The sequence below is a fragment of the Heloderma suspectum genome, chromosome 3 (genome assembly GCF_057233095.1).
Source record: "Heloderma suspectum isolate Gila_16-S chromosome 3, 16-S_ref, whole genome shotgun sequence".
Taxonomy (NCBI): domain Eukaryota; kingdom Metazoa; phylum Chordata; class Lepidosauria; order Squamata; family Helodermatidae; genus Heloderma; species Heloderma suspectum.
Window position 1 is genome coordinate 151,257,507 of NC_139460.1, and position 12,259 is coordinate 151,269,765.

The window sequence follows — 12,259 nt, forward strand, 5'->3', positions numbered from 1 at the left end:
ACTAGGGATGTACGGATTTTGTTGTACCTGTTCCATTTGTGTTTTGCAGACTGTCAGTCATCCTTCATTTCATCATCTGCTCATTGATGGAATCTGACTTTTTAAACCCAAAATTTAGTTCTATTTGGCTAATTCACATTATCACCAACGTGCATTAGTGCAAATTAGCACAAGAGTACAAATTAGCACAATTCCTCCCCCAAAATGAAAAACTAGTCTGCAAGTCCATGGAATCCTCATGACTCAGAAAAAGCTGATCTGCTCAGGAATGCACAGGTCAGATTCAGAGAACTCTGAACTCATTTGAATCCATTGCAGATTTCTCCAACATTCCTAGCTACAACCCCTGCCAATGGTGAGTCCTGCCAGTAGGGATGTACAAATCCCTTACCTTGCATCCATGGGGGGGTCTGCCGGGGGAGGAGGTGATCCGTTCCTCCCCCCCCCCCCGAATCCTCGCTGGACGGCTCTGCTCTGCATTGACTCTGCGGAGCTGCCGGCCAGCTCCGTTCCGCCAGCGATATGGCCACCATTGCTATCCGTAATGCTGCTGGGCAGAAACAAGAAGTGATCCGGACGCAAATGGCGTCTGCGACGCTGTTTGCATCTCTGTATTTTCTCGTGATAGGCTACACAACTATCTACGCAAATTCAAACGCGCAGCCTATCACAAGAAAATACAGGGATGCAAATGGCGTCGCCAACACCATTTGCATCCAGATCACTTCCTGAACGGATCTGCCGGGAGGAAGGATTCGGTCCACATTGGTCCAGGAGGTGGAGGTGAGTACATCCGTTCCGCCACGGACTCCAGGGGGCCGAATTCAATGGAATTCGGCCTCATTTGAGTCCGTGGCGGATTCCGCGGACGTCCCTACCTGCCAGTGAGAAACTGTTGAGAAATCGTCCCCACAATTTTTCTTCTGACAAATGGGGAGGAGAATTTCAAGACATCATTTGTGCACAGCTCTTCAAAATACACATGAACAGGGAGTTATCAGGTCTGAAGTTCCTATGTGACAATACTTATTTAGAAAGTAAGCAATACATAGCACTGAAGTAAATGAAATTTCATTGCTTGATTCAGGCAGCAATAATAATACTTCAGGTTGTACTATTTTCAGGCTACATCTTCCTGACTCGTTGAATCAGGGCACATTTAAGAGAATCTTAACAGGAATTTGTAAAGAACTAAATTGCATGAAATGTAGTGTGTGAAATTGAAGACACATTTTTTGCCTAACCTACTCTTTCTCCACCTCCTCCTCAAAGCATTTCTGACTGATCCGATATGAATAGGGTCTCCAGAATCAGCATATATATTTTACCAGTTTTGTTCAGAGACTCTTGAGCAATTATTTCCATACACTCTGCCTTTCCTCGCATCCTTGAAACACCTGATAAGAGATTTAAAGTGCTGCTGGAGAAGAGCCAATTCATTTGTGAGTAGCATGGATTCCACACAAATCCATGCTCCCGCATAGTTTCAGACAAAGAAAAATGGAATAATAATTCTAGGCATACAAATCATTTCCTTTTGGTAAAAAAAGGATGAACAAGCAGTAGCTTAGAAGCTGCATGTTTAGTAAATTCATAGACAAGGCTACTGCTAGGCAGAGTGAGGCAGTGGTCTCAAGCGATATGCCGAGGAAGCCACAGTGGCTGAACTTCTCCCACAGCTATTCCCATTCTCCTTCTCCTGAACTGATACCTTAATGGAGGGGTGTTGAACCTCTGTCCCGTGAGCCAAATTTGGCCCATCTAGGGGTCTGAGCTGGCCCTGCCCCTTTCGCCAGCTTTTGTGTGTTCCCACACCCCATTCTAGAAGGGATGCCTCTCCTAAGGCTGAGTTACCTGCAGTAAGAGATTTAAGGCGTGGGGGCTGGTGGCTCCGATTTCAGTGGGGCTGTGATTCCACTCTGGGTTTCACTCAAAACCAGCCAAAACTCTAAAGGAGTTCTCCAGGGTGCAGAATTCTACCCCCAAAATAGGTTCAGTACCCTGGATAGCTCCTTTAGAGTTCTGGCTGGTTCAGAGTGAAACCCAGAATGGAATCACAGCCTCACCAAAACCAGAGCCACGAGCATCCACTGGATTTAAGCTAAATTATGCTGAGATTTAGGGCATCTCTACATTTAAGGGGGGAAAAACACTCTTACCAGGCGTTCTTCTTGTGAAGTCTTCCCTCGTTTACCACGGGCTCCCTTAGATGGTGACCAACGGTGACCACGTGATTTGTAATGGCAAACTTCCCCTCTCAGCAACTGAACACACTGGGGATAACCCATTATCTCCTGAGATAGTTTTAAATAGTTCATTATCTCCGGATCTTTTTAAGGCAAGATTACTGGGGGAAGGCATGGCATCTGTCTTGGAGGTTGATGACATCGTGTAAAGGACCTGCAAACTTCCATGAGTGGCCAATCACGAGCATGCAATACATTGCTTATGCGGAGAAGCTCTTGAGCTACTTTCTTTGGCCCCACCCACCACTGGAATGCAACCCCGGAGAGCTTCTTTGAAATGGAATACAGCCTGCAGGTCAAATGAAGTTCTGCGCCCGATCTAGGGGCAGTGAGACTTGCTTGCTGCTTGCCTGGGCTGGCAGGCTGCCTTGCCTGGTTCCCTTCTCCCAGCACATCGCAAACAGCACTCCTGGGAAAAGCCTGTGACTGAGTGAAGAGGCAGAGAGGTGGCCAGCACAGGCTGCACCTACTCCAGCAGGCCTCGTGCATGCTCATGCGTTGCTTGGCTCGTGTCATCCCAGCTGGTGGAACCGTTGCTGCATTGCAGCATTTGGAGCAGATCGTCTGAGCAGGTGAGGCAGCGAGCAAGCAGTTGGCCGACAGAGCTGCCCTGCACCTCCTAAGTTTGTCTCCTGCCCTCCGGAGCACCAGAGGTAGCTGTCCCATTGCCAGCGTTAAAGTAATATTCAACTGCCAGTCTGGTCACCTCCTATATGTGGAGTATGTATGTTGGAGGGAGAGGGGTGGATTAGATCTGAAGGCTTAGGGAAGAAAAATGGGAAAGAAACAGAAAAAATGGGGGGGGGAACCATTTCCCTCAACTTTTCCAAAAATCTGGGGTGGGGAATGGAAAAAAAGTTTTGATTTTTTCTGGTGTCCCCCCCCCCCAGCTTTTTCTGGGATTTTTTTCCCCTCAGCCCTTCACATCTCTAGCAAGGGGAGGGATAACTAGTCTTGTCCTTCACCTCAGGCAACAACATGTCTTGGGCCAGCCCTGCCAAACGTATTACTATCATCTAGAAATAATAGGGTACAGTCCAGCCAAAGATAAGCACATTGGAATCCCATTCATTTCAATGTGAAAGTTAAGCAAGTGCTTAAACCTCTCTCAGTAAAACCAATGGGACTTAAAAATGCTTAACTGGCTGGATCATCCTCTAAATGTTGGGTGTGGCAACTTTTGGGGTGACATCTTTATATAAGTAAAATGTATTATAATTTTTGTAATAAATATTTTCTTCAAAAGCATCACTGGACCTTGTATGAAAGATATGCGAAAATGCAAAGAAGCTAAGGAAGGGGGAGGGGGGAATAGACTGGGACAAAGTTATTAAACTCATTTAAATAAATAATTCCTAAAATAGTTATGTTGCCCATTCTATCCATTTTAGAAAGCAAATGTTATAAGGTTCCCTCTTTTGGTTTTTACAGTGCTTACATAATTGCATTAGGGCAATTTGGATCATGTCTTAATGTGCCCTTGGTTCATGGCTCATTACACTGCCAAGGTATGCATTTATCAGCAGTATTTCATGGTACTATCTGCCCTGGCCTTCGTCTTAATATGGCTTAAAAATAAAGGTTTATTAGAAGTGTTATAATAAGAATGAACACTTAACAGTTGACTGAAGTTGCCCCACACTTGATAATGCCTTCCCCAAACTGGCGCCCTCCAGACATGTTGAACTACAACTCTCATAATCCACAACTATCATTTGCTCCATTGGTTGGGGTGATGGGAATTGTAGTCCAACACATCTGGAGAGTGCCAGGTTGTGGAGACTGATGTAAAGGAATATGGGCACTGTAAAGGGTGAATTTGTATGCTGGAAAAAAAATCCAGTACTGGAACATTGAAAAAAACATATTCGCTAAAATCCAATATTAAAGAATGTACAGAAGTATTTAATGTTCTGGAACTGCCCTGCCCCTGTACTAAATGAAACCCATGGAAACAGCGCCATCTAAAGCATGGCTTGGAATTAACATGTACAACTTTTATAAAATGTGCAGCATGTTAGTTTTCATTATGATTTAGCAGGAAGATGCCTGAAAATTATGAAGGCCATCTACACGGCTATGACTTTCATTAATACCATACTGCACAAATTGACTTAAAGGAAATATTGCTTTAATCATAGGCTACATTTTGAGAAATATGGAGCTCTAAAAGTTTAATTTCATTACTTTTAGTAAGGCGTGTTTTTTCATCCAGCTTCGCACCAAATATGTGATGCAAACACTCACAAAATTTTAAAGCATATTTTTCCCCACTGTAAGATAAAAGCCACTATATATATATATATATATATATATATATAAATTAACTATAAAAATAAGCCATAAAAACACAGATTTTACACAGAAACAGTTACGTTTATGGGCAAAAAGAACGGGAAATAGAATAGGCACGCAGAGAAGATTAAACATCATATAATATTAAATGGCCTGAGAAGTATGCAAAACAAATTGATAACCATTAATTCAGGGCTAACTGAACATTACAGCCAAAAACCTGCAAAAAGAGGGTGATGTGCAGTAGCCAAGTGATGGGAGGGGAATCTTCTGCCCCAGGTATTGATTAGCTGGACAAGCAGGGCATAAGCGTGGCTACACAGCACTGTTCGTCAGTGCAGTTAAAGACAGGCTACAGCAGAGGTGCACAACCTTTTTGGCTCTGAGGACCAAATCCGCTGTTGCCAGGGGCTGCACACACGAGAGCACACGAACATACGGTTTGAATTGCTGGGGGGAAGGGGTTTAGCCTCCTGCTAGTGACCCCATGGGCATTGTGAAAGCAGCAATCTGGTCACTGGGGAAGGGAGGAGGCGCTCCATCCCAGCAGCCTCAGCCCAATTACTGCCTTATTGCCAGTATTAGTGGTGGTAAAGCAGCAAGCTGGGCTGATTGTTCCCCCACACTACTTTGGGTTTTCTTTCCCTTTTCTTTTTCTAGGAGCGGTTTTCGTGACGGCAGCTGGGGATAGGGGACCACCAAAAAGGGCTTGGAGGGCCACCTACAGCCCAGGGATTTTGCGTCCCAGGTCTATGGGATGAAGTTGATCATATTTTATGAAGCCATAAATACACAGTGAAGGGAGCAACACATATAAGCAAGCTATTTCTGCTTGTGGAGTTTGCAAGTTTTGCTCGCACACATTCATGTAAGTATATTACAGCAGAGGTTTGGTAAGTGGATGGAAGCTGCCTCTGGTGCTGCCTTTCTGCCTGTTTCACTATAACCTGTGAAGCCACCCTTAGTCCCGAAGATACTTGGACGTAGGGATGTACGAAAGTAACTTACCTTTCCGCAGATTATGTTGATGGTGGGGGGGAGGCGTTCCGTCCCTCCCCCCGGAATCCTTGACGGGGGGGAGGCGATCCGTTCCTCCCCCCCGGAATCCTCCACGGCTGGCTGTGCTCCACAGCAGCTCCGCCGAGCAGCCAGCCAGGCCCAGCCAAGAGATGTCCGCAGCCGGATTTCCGGCCGCAGAGGGCTCTAGGTAAGAAAAAACAACAACACATACGCAAATGGCGGCGGCAATGGCTGCCGCCATTTGCGTTCCTTATTTTTGGCTGTCTTAATCTACATAAATATTTACGTAGGCTAAAATGGCAAATCAAAAAGGGACGCAAATAGTGCCCGCTACGCTATTTATGTTCCCCTTTATTTTCGCCGTCATAGTCTACGTAAATATTTACATAGACTAAGACGGCCAAAAATAAGGAATGCAAATGGCAGCGGCCGTAGCCGCCGCCATTTGCGTACGCGGTGTTTTTTTTTACCCAGCCATGATAGGCTACGTAAATCTTTACGCAGCCTATCACGTCTTGTAAAAAAAAAAAACCGAAGACCAGCCACCGCAGCTGCTGCAGCCGCCACCGCCGAAGTCACTGCCAGAGCCGCCGCCGCCCGGAACATCCACCCCAGGTAAGTCTCGTCCCAGGGGGGATCCGTGGGGGGGCAGGGGGAGGATGTTCCGCCACGGAGTTCGGGGGGGGGCGAATGCACTGGCATTTGGCCTCACCGAGATCCGTGGCGGAATTCTCTGACATCCCTACTTGGACGACGCCTGGCCCTCCTAAATTGGCCACATATTTGTAGATGCTGATGTTCCACGTAGACAATTATGGTGCTTTTCCTTTATTTTCTCATCTCAAAAAAAGTGCTCTCAGCAATCTGTCACTGGCACCTGTGTTGCTATTCTTGGAAACAATTACATGAGATCATCAGGCAATGATTTAACCTTAATCACCCTCAGTTTTTGAATCATCTTGCTTTTGTAGCTTTCATTTACAGAACAAGTGCCAGAGATCATATCTGCTGTGCCTTTCATACTCATGTGGAGAAGCTAGCTAGTAAGCAAAGGAAAGTCCTGCCTTTACTTTATCCATCATGTGAATCAGGGAGACAAACATTTTTTCCCCCATTGGTGCTTCACTGATGTTCAAAAGGATTGGAATACATAGATCCCATTAACATCATTCTTACCAAAATTGAGCATAGTGATCTATATAGTTTTAGAAATTCTAGACTTCACCTGATATATGCCTCTGGAATATAAAAAATGGTGATATTTTATTTCACCATTTGGTGAAATAAATCCACGCATTTGGGGTGGATTAGGGTATTTTAGAAAATGTTTTATTGTAGAATTTTGTTGTTTTAACCTGTTTTATTATATGCTTTGTACATCGCCCAGAGTGGCTGGGTGACCAGCCAGATGGGCGATTAATAAATTTAATAAATAAATAAAAGAAATATAAAAGAAATGCGGGGGAAATGCCACCCTGTGTAACTTAACCCAGTATCTTTATATTCTTGACATTCGTATTAGAGTGCATAATTTTCATATGAACAATACATTGCTAAACATTCATAAACAGATTCCAGATAACTTTCCTTTTGTGCAATATAATACCTAGCCTCGATGCATTGGTTAATGCTGCCACCTACTGCTCAAAGGAGGAAACATATAGCAAATTCTGGGTGGAAAATGCCTTTTTTTTAACAGCACACAACTGAAATTTGTGCATGGAGATCTTTGTTAAGACATTTTGCATTTATAAAACACCTTAATCACCGTGCTGCAAAAGCACTCAATGAATGTATAATATTATTAAATCACAATATACAGAAACATGAATGCCAACAACAAATATATCAAAGCGGCAGCAAAATACTGCTTCAAAATCCTAGCTGCCAGTCTAGAGGTCAACAACAGGAATTGGACAAGCCGCACTCACTTGGGTTTTAAAGAACCCTAGAAGAAGAGTAGCCAGAGATGCTTTATTTCCTGAAGTTGCTGCACCTCAGCATCCTATTCAACAATCCTCGTGCCTCTTAAGTGGAATCCTGAATCCCAAATGCCCAAAGTGACTGTTTGGTTTGCCTGTACAGATGAGCCATCCCCACACCAGGTTTTATGAGCTACCATTGCCTCAGCTGAGGGCCAAACTAGATGTGAGGTTAATTACATTAATACAATTTTAGAGACACTATTTTTATTAAGTAAATAGCAGCTGCAGGGAAGCCTGAGCAGCCTCAGATTAAAGGGATGGGTGGGGAGGGGAGTTTAAATCTTTCTCCCTACCATGATCTGGATGAAAATCACCTCTCCAAAGCTGCCGAAGCGTCCTTTGCTGGGTACTCAAACAAAGTCCTTCAGTGTTTTCCCCAGCTCAAATGGAAGGTTATGTCGTTGCTGTGCTTTATGCACTGGCTTAGGGCTTCTCCACACCAGGCTTTTTTATCCCGCAACTTTACTGGGGCTTCTGCTTCCGGATTCTTTCCGGGATTAAGATTGGCTCCTTCACATGTGCTTGCTCTTTTTCCCCTCCTTCCAGGGATTGCCTTTATCTACATGTTCTATATGTTTCACTATACAGCCACCAGATGGCTTTGCTGTTATAGTGCAACTCCCTCTTTACAGGGACAAATTCAAATTGTTGTGTGTGTGTTTTTAATAGCTCATTATCTCTGTTTCAAATAAAGCCACAGGAATGGTTGGAAAGCATGGGAGAGGCACTGGAGGTTTACGTCATGTAAATGCAAACCTCTGTGAGTGGCCAATCTCAATCGCAGGATAAAAGCCACATGCAGAGAAGCCCTTAGAGGCAAGAAGAAATCCCACTGCAGGGTCAAATTTAGGGATTGTGGAAAAGGGGGTAGACTTCCCCCACTGCTCCTCTATGGAGGTCAGGCTTCCCACTCCCATACTGCAATTTTGTCCTCACAAGTTAATGAAGCAAAAAAAATGCCTTTTAATTTACATATGAAGGCAAAATCAGGATTGGGGGAGCTGGACCCAACCCATGCTGAGAACCAACAGGGGTCAAGCTCTCCTCCCCAACACCCTCTATAAATCCCTCTATTTTACCCTCAGAGTAGCTGTATTAATTTCATTGGGGTAGGAAAAATCCACAGGTGAGAGAAGGAGGCCCTATAGGGTATTTTCACACTCTGATAGGAACTAATCATTCCACTAGTCCCTATGAGGTCAGGAAACTTGTGGGGTAAAGTTGGGGGTGCAGGCTGAAAGCCAGCCCTTGCAAGTTAACCATGGGATTGGCTTTTGTCCCCCACCCCCAGTTTTGCCACTACAGCATTTGGGAGCAGGAAAAAGGCTCCTGAAAGGAGCTCTTGGACTGGCTCAGAACAATTACTTGAGTTCTTCCAATTTCCAAGTTAATCTGAGAAGAGGTTTTGGATGCTTGCCCATCTCTAGTTGTAAGAAAGCCAACATACCAAGCTTAACAGCAAGCTTTATTATGTGGCAAGCATGAAAACTAGTCTAGGTTAAGAGCTCCAAAGGGACCAGAAGGATAAAAAAACATCCATGGCAATCTATTTTAAGCTTTGAAACTTAAATATGCAGTTAATATGTATAGACAGGTGTAAAGTGTGAATTAATCAATGCAAGTTCTTTCTTAGCTCTTCGAAATAGATTTTACTTACAGGGCGGTGGTTTGAAATTTTCATAAGGTCAGTGGGTTTGCAATGAAGAGCTACCACGAAATACCAGACTGAGTATGTGATGAAAAACAGTAATCACTGCAAAAGATATTGGGTAAATTTCTAACAAATAGAGGGAAAGCATTTTTTTTTCTGCCATGCCCAGGAGTTGACCATCTCTGATTTGTCTTCTGTGAATAGGGAGGACACATTTCCTTGGATCCATTTACAGTTATGCACATTCAACAATAACTGAAAGATAGTGAATTGCTTGCCGTAGTCATTGATCTGTGAACACAGAGTATGCCAAAGTGTTTCTGCTACAAGACATTTAATCTAATAACACACCCTGCCTTGCTATATAGAGGGTATCTGATCTCAAAATAAGAGATACTTTGAATTTCAACATTCCTACTCCATTACTTCATATACACAGTGCCCTCGACTACACTATATAACTATAAAATAACAGCATATGCATTACAGTAGTGTAATAATATTTGAAATCTAAAATTTTGGAAGAATAAAAAGGGAACACATTTCCAAAGTCAAACACTGTATAATTCTCTCAAGAAGAGAGAGCTGAAATTTTCACAAGATAACTAACACTTTGCATTGGTATAATAAGCATTAGTGTAATGTACTGTATCTGTAAGGCAGAGAGATGATACCACATTTAATTTTAGAAATGAAATGGCTATTTCTATCTTAGCTAGTTACACCATCTTTATTGTGCTTTATTGTGTTGCTGTGTGGGACTCCCCCTTTGGCTTTGTACTTGTGATCTTGAATTATTTGCCTCGGTTTGCATTTTCTGTGCAGTGGATTGCTGGTGGAGAAGACAAATGTGGGCTCAATGGATTAGTACTGTGCTGCTGTATGGGTCAGAGTCACCACCCCACCCTGTGTTTTGAACTCATGATCTTGAAGTTAACTCATATGACTCAGTTTTCTCTTTCTCCGAAATGAGTTCCTTCTGTGGAGCAGATCCTTTGGTTCTGCCCACAGTTAAGTGCCCTACCCTCTGCCCAAACAGCCACCACTGTCCGGTAGACATTGTTAACTTGGACTTTCAAAAGGCTTTTGACAAAGTTCCTTCCCAAAGACTCCTGAGCAAACTTAGAAGTCATGAAATACAAGGAGAGATCCTCCTATGGACTGGTAACTGATTAATGAGCAGGAAGCAGAGAAAAGGAATAAATGGAGGAATGTAACCATGGGATTCCCAAGGATCTGTATTGGGCCCAGAGCTTTTTAAATTGTTCGTCAAAGATCTGGAGTTAAGGGCGGCCAAGTTTGGTGGCCAATGTTTGTTGATGACCCCAAATTATTCAGGGTGATAAAAACAAAATGGGATAGCAAGGGCCTCCAAATGGGGAGGTTTTTAGGACCATAGGAAGCTGCCTTATACCGAGTCAGACCATGGGTCCATGTAGCCCAGTATTGTCGACACTGACTGACAGCAACTCGCCATGGCTTCAGGCAGAATTCTTTCCTAGTCCTACCTGGAGATGTCGGGGATTGAACCTGGGACCTTCTGCATGCAAAGCAGATGCTCCACCACTGAGCTACAGACACTATTTCTCCCTTAGGATGGAAGCTGCCACCAGCCCCACGCCAAAGAGCCCCAGAGCATCTGCCACTGCTGTCTCCACTGCCACCTTCTCCTTCTTTCCCAAGTTTTTGTTGTTGTTGTTGTTGTTGTTCTCTCTCTTGGAAAGTGGAAGCAGATGGCGGAGCCAGTGCTGGTAGATGTTTGGGGCTTTTGGGAGCATTTGACTCAAGCATTAGTGGGATTCAGATGACCCCCCTCCCCCAGTGCATTCATGGTGCATCAGAATGGACACTGTGTTCCTGCATAGAACCCCTTCTGACATTCTCCAAACATGTGGATGTTCGGGGCACAGCCACTGGGCAATCAGCAGCAGGGGTGGGGCTATTCCACATGGTGGTCATCTGAACCCCCTAGTCTAAAATCTGCTTGTGGCTTTCTGAGTATTCAGCTGGAATATGGAAAAGGCCCAAACTGCTTTCACAGTGAGGAATAAGGCAGCCACCTATCCCTGGCTTTGTTGGCCTGTATGTATTCTAAGAAAACAATTTAGAAATTTGCCTCCCTGAGTGATAACTCACCAATGTAATGTACCATTTTCTTTAGTTTCTTTGGAGATAAGTTAATAATAGCCTTGAAGAGTTTCCAACACTTACTCGAATATACACTGTTATGCTTATTTTCATGTTTCCCCAAAGGAGAGCTATTCTCCAAACACACACACACCTATTCCCTCCATTTCTAAAACACAATGCAAGTTAAAGAATGGGGGGGGGAGGGGGGAGAAACATTTAGGCACAAAGAGGCATTAATAAAATTCTTCTCTAAAAGGAAGTCTATGGATGCTAGCTTAGTATATGTTAGTAGAATACACCCGGTAAGTACAACCATTACCTGACAAGCAGATGTAACACAGGATGTTTTGTAAGCTGCAAACAGGGCCAGAATCAAGTGTAGGCATGGTTGGGCACCTGTCGAGGGCCCACACCTGAGCAGGGGCCCACTGATAAGAGCCCCCAGACTTGTTCCTCCTCTTCACCATTGCAACCTGCTTGTTGTTATCCTGCCTCTCACTCTGTCCCAGCAGTGGTGAGAAGGAGGAGCAGTAGATGCCACTGCTGACTTGCTCCCTGGCTCTCTGCCTGTCAAGCAAGCAAGTGGGAGCAACGATGAGAAAGAGGACGAGGAACAACAGCAGCTGACGGCAATGGCAATTAGAAAGTAGAGAGTAGAAAGTTGAGAGCCAGTGTGGTGTAGTGGCAAGAGTGTTGGACTAGGAGCTGGGAGATCCAGGTTCTAGTCCCCACTCGGCCATGGAAGCTCACTGGGTGACTTTGGGCCAGTCACAGACTCTCAGCCCAACGCACCTCACAGGGTTCTTGTTGTGAGGATAAAATGGAGAGGAGGAGGATAATGTAAACCACCCTGGGTTCCTTGCAAGAGGAAAAAAGGCAGGGTATAAATGCAATGAATGAATGAATGAATGAATGAATGAATGAATGAATGA